This window comes from Protopterus annectens, chromosome 6.part0 (genome assembly GCF_019279795.1).
Source record: "Protopterus annectens isolate FY-2018-M chromosome 6.part0, PAN1.0, whole genome shotgun sequence".
NCBI lineage: Eukaryota > Metazoa > Chordata > Ceratodontiformes > Protopteridae > Protopterus > Protopterus annectens.
In genome coordinates this window covers 570,279,539-570,287,079 of record NC_056737.1, presented here as the reverse complement: position 1 = coordinate 570,287,079, position 7,541 = coordinate 570,279,539, and positions in this window count along the sequence as shown.

Sequence of the window (7,541 nt, the reverse complement as noted above, 5' to 3'; positions counted from 1 at the left end):
AAAACAAAACCAGTAATCAACTGGCAAAGGATACAAAATGTTAAGGGCTTTACTTACTACTGATGATGCAACTGAACACATCCTTTGGACACATGGGCAGCACTGCTTGTAGTTCTGATATACCATTAACAGAAAGGATGGGCCATGATCAGTTAGCAGATGAGTATCTGATGCAGGTATTGCAAGAGTTGGATGTTAAAGGTGAATTATGTTTACAGGAGTTGTTGAAGGAGGGACAGATTGACCTACAGCAGATAGTTACAGAGGAGCAGGTGGTGAGTGTGAAGAAGCCTAGAATGGGGGATTTTAGGGCTGCTGGCGGAAAGGATAAACCATTGCTGTTGCCTTTTGGCCATCTCTGCCAAGAAGTAAGTCAGGTCTCAGTGAGCAGTTAACACCTGTGGGAATCGGAGTGTTTCTAGAAGGTGGGCAGGGTATGTTTATCTTGCTGCAATTTCTTGTTCCTGCAACAAAGATTTGGGGGAGGTATGTGGGTATTTTTGACTTAGGTATAGATAGGGCAAACAGGATTGCAGAAGCAGATTCCCCTGGGCCAAGTATTTCATGGTATCTTTGGCTTCATTAGGGAAGAGATGACCACTTACATTTAGAGCCAGGACATGGGATAAACAGATGGTTATTTCTGTGTATTGTATGGTGGACATATAGAAAAGGAAAGTCAACAGACACTTCCCTTTATGTCTTGATTTCTGTCAACAAGAGATGCCCAGACATTGAACGGGGTTAATAACTGCCTCTGGTATGATAAGTGATTTAGTAAATTGAAAGCAGAAGATTGATCATTACTCTGGGAGAGTAGGTATACTGACACTTGGTTAGGGACTATGACTGACAGCCAGGTGTTTGGTGCAACAGTTTTAAGCTTTTTCTACTAAGTGGGCCTGTAGTTTTGTGTTATCAGCTTTTTCTTCATGTTTGGGTCAAGTGCCAGTGAAGGAAAGGGTATGGGCTGAAGCTTTGTTAGCAAAGTAAGTAATACACGGGTGACACTTTGCTAACCCAGTGAGGACAACTAGAGTTCATTTAGCAGTTTTAGATGGAATGGCACTGTTTCCTGGGAAAGTAGATTGAATAAAGTATTGGTTAATATTAAGAATTGAGAGGTTTGGAAGGGTTAAGTTGTTTATCATTAGGTAAGTGTTTGTCCATAGGTAGACAGTTGCTTAGGATATTACAACAAGGTTGGTATAATGTTGCATCTCCTGGTGAATCATATGTGTCTTGGTTTTCACTATTAGTATTTCTTTATGCCAGTGCTTTTTGGATTAGGGAAACTAATATGGGCTGATGCTTATTTAACTAAGGAGGCAGTTTTCATTTAGATTAAATTTACCAAAAACAGAGTGTAAGGTAAAGGTTATCAGGTGGTTTTGTCAAGGGAGGTGGAAGAGTTGTTGTGTCCAGTCAGGTAAAGTTTGAATAGGCAGCGATCGATTAAATATGACAAGCATGCACTGCTTTTTCAGCATGTTAATGGCATGCTGGTATGCATTAGACATTTTGGGGTAATTTTAAGAAGGCAGTGCAGAGTCATAGATAATGATAGATATTCATTGCATTCCTTTCATATTAAAAGTGTGTTGGATCTTGCATTTGAGGCAAATTGAATGAAGTGATTAGAAGGCAATGTAGGTGGGTCTCAGAGGGTTCCTATCATGTAGTTGAACTTTTACAATTTCAAACCTCATATGGTTGAGACCATAAATTCGAATTTGTAAAAGTTTGAGTGTTTCAATGGAAATCTCCATAAACTGAGGTTTCCATTTTTTCAATGGGGTGCGATCTCGGAGTTGGTATATCTAAGTAGCGGGGTGCGTGGGGGGCACAGCCTCCATGTGGGGGTGCAGAGAGGCTTGCCCCCCCTTTTAAAAACAGTTTATTTTGTTTTCCATTATTTTTTTTTTTTTATCCATAGTCAAAGTTTTGTAACTTTGAACATAATGGTTCAAACATTATATGTTCGAAGTTATAAGACTTCGACTATGTAATATAGACCCGGTCTCAGATACTTTTAGGTTTTATACAAGATAGCTTCTTCAGAAATTCTGTTTTGTTATTTACAACAGATTATTTATGTTTTGTTTGCAGGGTGACGACAGGTAGTCACTATAGGGCATTCCTGCATATTCTGGGTGGTTAAGTGAACTGCTATTAGACTAGTTGCGGTTTTCCTGGACCTGAGTCTCAGTCAGTGGAAAATCTGGTGGCAAAGTTACAGAGGAATGTGTTGCAGAGAGTTATTGTCAGTCATGGAAGAGGTTTTGGTTTAAGTGCCAAATCCAGCTGTAATTATAATACACTTGGGTGGGAATGATTTAGGTGTTGTTCCTAAGCACAGATTATTTCTTGGGTTATGCTCAGTTTGTCTTTAATTCAGCAACAATGTCCTGGGGCCTATGTTTATTTATTTTTATACATTTGTTAACCAGGAAAATCCGCCTAGGACAGAGTCTATTTTCAGTGGAGGCCCAGGGATAAATGCTCCAAACGCATGTCTTTGGAATCTAAGTGTTATTTGGTTGGTTATTATTCCCTGGTTATTTTGTAGAGGAGTAGTTATGTGGATAGTGACTGAGACAGCTAGACATTTTATTAATCCTAGGGTGTCTCTGTCATTAGATTTGTTAGTTTTAGTACATTGTGATTTTTGAGACAAGTATCTGACTTTTTATACAGCAGAATGAGATTTGTTTGGACTTTAATTTTGTGCATGTCACTTTGGCTAAAAAAAATGGTGTCCATGATAAAAAGGGTTTCAGCAAACATTGCTGATGTTTTATGTGAAGGGAAAGAATAAGGGAGGCTACCTGCCATTTAAGTAGCTTGGTGGGAATAGGGGGCAAAGCTTTTTTCTGGGGGGGGAGGCAGTCCCCTTTTCTTTCTTGAGTCAAAAGATTAGGAATGAGTAATGCAAAATGCTTCCCTGGGAAGAGTATGGCTTGGTTTGGGGACCAAATGTAATGTATTTCATGTTGCTAATCATTGCTGTCAACAGGTAAATGGTGTGATAATGTACCTGCCAGTTCTTGGTCATTTCTTTCATTTGGTATCAGATAATTTATATATGGTTTGATGAGTTCTGTGTTGCAATATTGTTCTGGCGATAATGTTCTGTAACAATGGACATTTAGTGTGCTTATTGTGTTCAGGCAGGGGCCAGGGACAATGAATGCTAAAATTTATTATCAATGGTATCACTTCAGCAAAATATAAAAAAAAGCATGTTGCTGCATTATTTCTTGATGTAAAGTGTATGAAGAAAATGTCATCTGATATAATATACAGTAACAATACACATCATACAGAATAGAAAAAAACTGTGACGATGATTTGCCACTGAGCTTCTGATAAAACAGTAAGTCAACAAGAGCCTTCTCATATATTTCATTTATTGTATACATTTTTATTCAGTTAATGATAATAAATCATATATTCCACTAAGCATTTCCTACTTTTGCAATGTACATCAGGCTGAAGCTGGAGGATAAAGCACCAGAAACAAGGGCAGAAAAAGCAAGGTGGCTAGAAACAGGTAAAATAAAACAAACAGCTAAAGAAAATCTTAACTACTGGGACAGAATTTATTCCAAATCTGTACAAGTACACTACTCTTCCACTAAAGCTGGCCTAACTGATACATCCATCTCTCACTTTCTCTCCTTAATTTAAGAAACCATTTATATTTTTTGGAGAATGCCTGCTATTATCTGTGCTATTTATTAGGTTCATAGTTTTGCACAGAATGTTATTGCTGCTCTTATTTTCTTTACTGGTTGCTGATTTTTACTGACATTAGAATTTTTTAAACTGTGGAAAATACATAACTGTTAATTGGATCTTTACATGTTCAAAGCCAATGGCAGTTGTTTTTGTATTACAAAGGATGCTAACATATTCAGATCTCTGTGGACAAGTATTTAACTAGGACAAAGAAAGAATTTAATTTACATTTAAATGAGACAAATATATAATGGATTATTTCAGCATTAGAAAATGTGACAGTCCATGAAACTACAAAAAATGCCTCTGCTCTTGCATTTTAAATAAAGCATCTGCAGTATTAAATGTCGCATATGTATAAAAAGTAAAGCTTGATATAGCTAGCTATCCATATATAGCTATATCTCTTTGTATCTACTTATATATAGATATTCTAGAAGATGTGATTCATTGTACATAAATTATGCATATAAAATAAATGAGGAGAATTTTGTGTAACCCCAGGGTATCTAGACCTCTAGCTAATGTTTATACATCTTCATTTAATACTGTATCATGTGGCCACTGTAATCAATGCACACACATAGATACTAGAATGACCTTTATACATCCTTCTACTAAATATGAGTTTAAGCTATGCACTAGAACAGACTGTGGTAGTGTTAATGTGATATATTTGGCTAGGTGCATTGTATGTCCCTCCTTTTACATAGGAAAAACCAACAGGTCCCTTAGAGAACGGATTAGGGAACATATATATCATATCCGTGTTGGGTCCACCCAGAATGCACTAGCTAAGCATGTTTTGACATTTGGAATGGAACACAAGTTTGTTTTTTGTGTTCTCCAAACTTTGTCTAGTAATGTAAGAGGAGGAGACTTGGTGAATTTAACCTTAGAGAATGAGCTTAAGTGGATTATTAGGTGCAGAGCTGATAAAGCACCTGGATTGAACGATAAGGTCCAGATTAGACCCATATTAAAAAAGAGGAGACTTTGTAGACCTAAATAATGATTTGTCCCATTCATATTTGCTTTTTGTCAGTTTTTGCCCTTCTTTTTCATTCCCTTTATTTTCCTATTTCCTTTTCTCCTATTCCCTCCACTCCCCTCCCCCCTCCCTTTTCTTTCCTCCTTTTCTTTCCCTTTCACATACCTCCCGCCTTTCCCCCCTTCCCCAAACATCCCTCCCCTTCCCACATCCCCTCTCCTCTCCCCCCTTCCCCCTTTCCCTCCTATCTTTTTCCCTCTCCCTTCTTTCCCTTCCCCTCCTTCTTTTCCCCTTTTTTTCTCGTCTTTTTTCTCTTCTCTCTTTTTTTCTCTCCCTATTCTTATTTCATGGGGGACAGGTTCATTTTTCTGCTCCACTACTCTGTGGCTCATTCGAGACCTAAGGGTTTATGTTTTGCTATATTTGTATAGAATATTATTGCATTTTTGCCTGATATACTATGTTTATTTTTTAGACTATAGTTTATTTCCTGTCAGAGCATGTGGTTTTTTGATTTTGTATTTGTATGAACCACGACATTACATTTACTATGTAGTGAGAATGTGCATTGGTTTTTTATCTTGGATCCCAATAGTTCCTCTGCTATATGATCTTACTTCATAGCCTAATCTTCAGGCTTCACTGCCACCTACTGTTGTTTTTTGTGATGGCATCAGCTATGCAGTATTTATCGTACTTCCGTGTACGACAATACGTAATGCGGATATACATTTAGAACCAAGAAGCGTTCCGTTTGATGTTAGTCTACTTTATATCATATTGCGTTTCTGTTTCTGAAATGCTTTTAATACCCCATGGATTATAGGCGCTGACATATCTACGATGTTTGTTAGGTAAGCGCCTTTGATTAGAATGGAGTTTTTGAACAGCTCAGTTGAGCTGGTTTATGAGCAACATTTTTGTGGTTGCTAATTTAATGTTTTTAAGGCTCTAATACACACGTTGTAGTGAATGTATGGTTGATCAATCCGTCTTATATGTATGGCGTTGCGTTAGCCTACATATGTTTTTATTATGGAAGGGACGGTTGATCGCAGTTGTATATACCTGTTAATATACATATTTTTTAATATTTTAAGCTGTTATGGGGAGGGTTGACATGAACTATACACGAAGCAGTATTAAGCAAATGTTTTCATTTTTGTAAGATTTTTAATGTTGATTATGATTATGTCGTTGATCTAAATCATGTTTGTTTATGAGTTTTTAATATGGTGCATAATACCCCTGATGCATTTGATCCACAGTCAATGTGAAAGTTCTTTGACATGTTTAATATTCATGTGATGATGATTTTGTTAATGCATATTGATTGGTTTGAGCTCGACCAACCATTAGAGCTCTGAGGATTTTTAAACTTGTCTAGTAGTTGTTTTTTGTAAAAGTCTGAAGAAGCCTCAGGGTGAAAGCGCTTACTGGAATTAAACTCTTTTGTTTAAATTTTGGACTCTTGATTTGTCGTTTGGAGATCTACAGGTGATTTGTTTGCCATCCAGGGACCACACTTGAACTCTATGACAGTTTTGTTAAAATAAAATATGTTAAAACTACTGATTTCACCTCAGAGCTTGAATTGTCTTCCATGAATTATTTGTACTAACAGGTTGATGTAGCCAGTCTTAAATAAAAGGAACCTAATGTTCTTCTGGCTTTCCCGGATAGGGGTTGCCACAGCAGATCACCTTGTCTGCTCATGATTGGCAGTGGAGGTTTACAGTGTTGAGTTGCCAGCCTGGCGCCTAACTTTCCACAGAAGGCACACACAAACACTCGCACCTTGGGCCAATTTAGAGTGTCCAATCCACCTGCAGCATGTCTTTGGGAGGAAACTGGAGCACCCAGAGGAAACCCATGCGACCACAGGGAGGACATGCAGACTCCACACAGAAGGCACCCTAGTCAAGGATTGAACTGGAGAACCTCTTGCTGTGAGGCAACAATGCTTACCACTGCACCACCGTGGCCAACCAAATATAAGGAACCTAATATCACCTTCAAATATGGCTAGGCATAAATGTGAGTCAGGTGTTTTTATTAATACAAGCATATATTTTACAATATCTTAATTATATGTGACCTTGAAGAACTGCTGCTGGTCTGTTTATAATATGTAGAAGTGCAGCAGAAATTTCTACTGACTGATGGCCAAGATGTGTGAACAGTATATGAGAACAATGTGTGTGTTCATGGTAAGAGTAATGCTGGCCCCTATACAGTATACCTTATATCACCCAGAAACATACCTCTCAACCTCTTAGAGCAAGAAATTTGGACAGAGCCTAATATAATGGGGGGACAAAGGTCCAAAAATAGGGATACATTTTAAATATTGCTCTTACAAACTTAGAAAGTTGCTAGAATAATAGAATTTTTGTTAAAATGCATCTTCTGAAGGATACAGAAGTCTAAAACTCAAATGTATGTCATTATTTAGTGAATTCATTCTTGAGTGATTTGCTGGAAAACCACACATTTTATAAGGGACAGACCAAAAATATAAGGCAAAAATCTGGACAGTTGAGAGCTATGCCCAGAGAATAAGACTTTATGTTGCATTGTGTGATTGCATGTGCCTTTTTTTATTTTCATTGAACAATGTCTTTACTATTTTACTTGTTTTGTTAATTGGATTGTCCAACTGGGTTGAGGCTTTTTTTCAGCTGAGGCCAAGAAAACTGTCCTGATTAAGTGCTTTGTCTAGAGTTGCACAACAGGCAAATGGAGGCTATAGGGAATCAGGGAATAAAGCTCAGGACTACAGGATGAAACCCATCAGCACCTCTTAGTC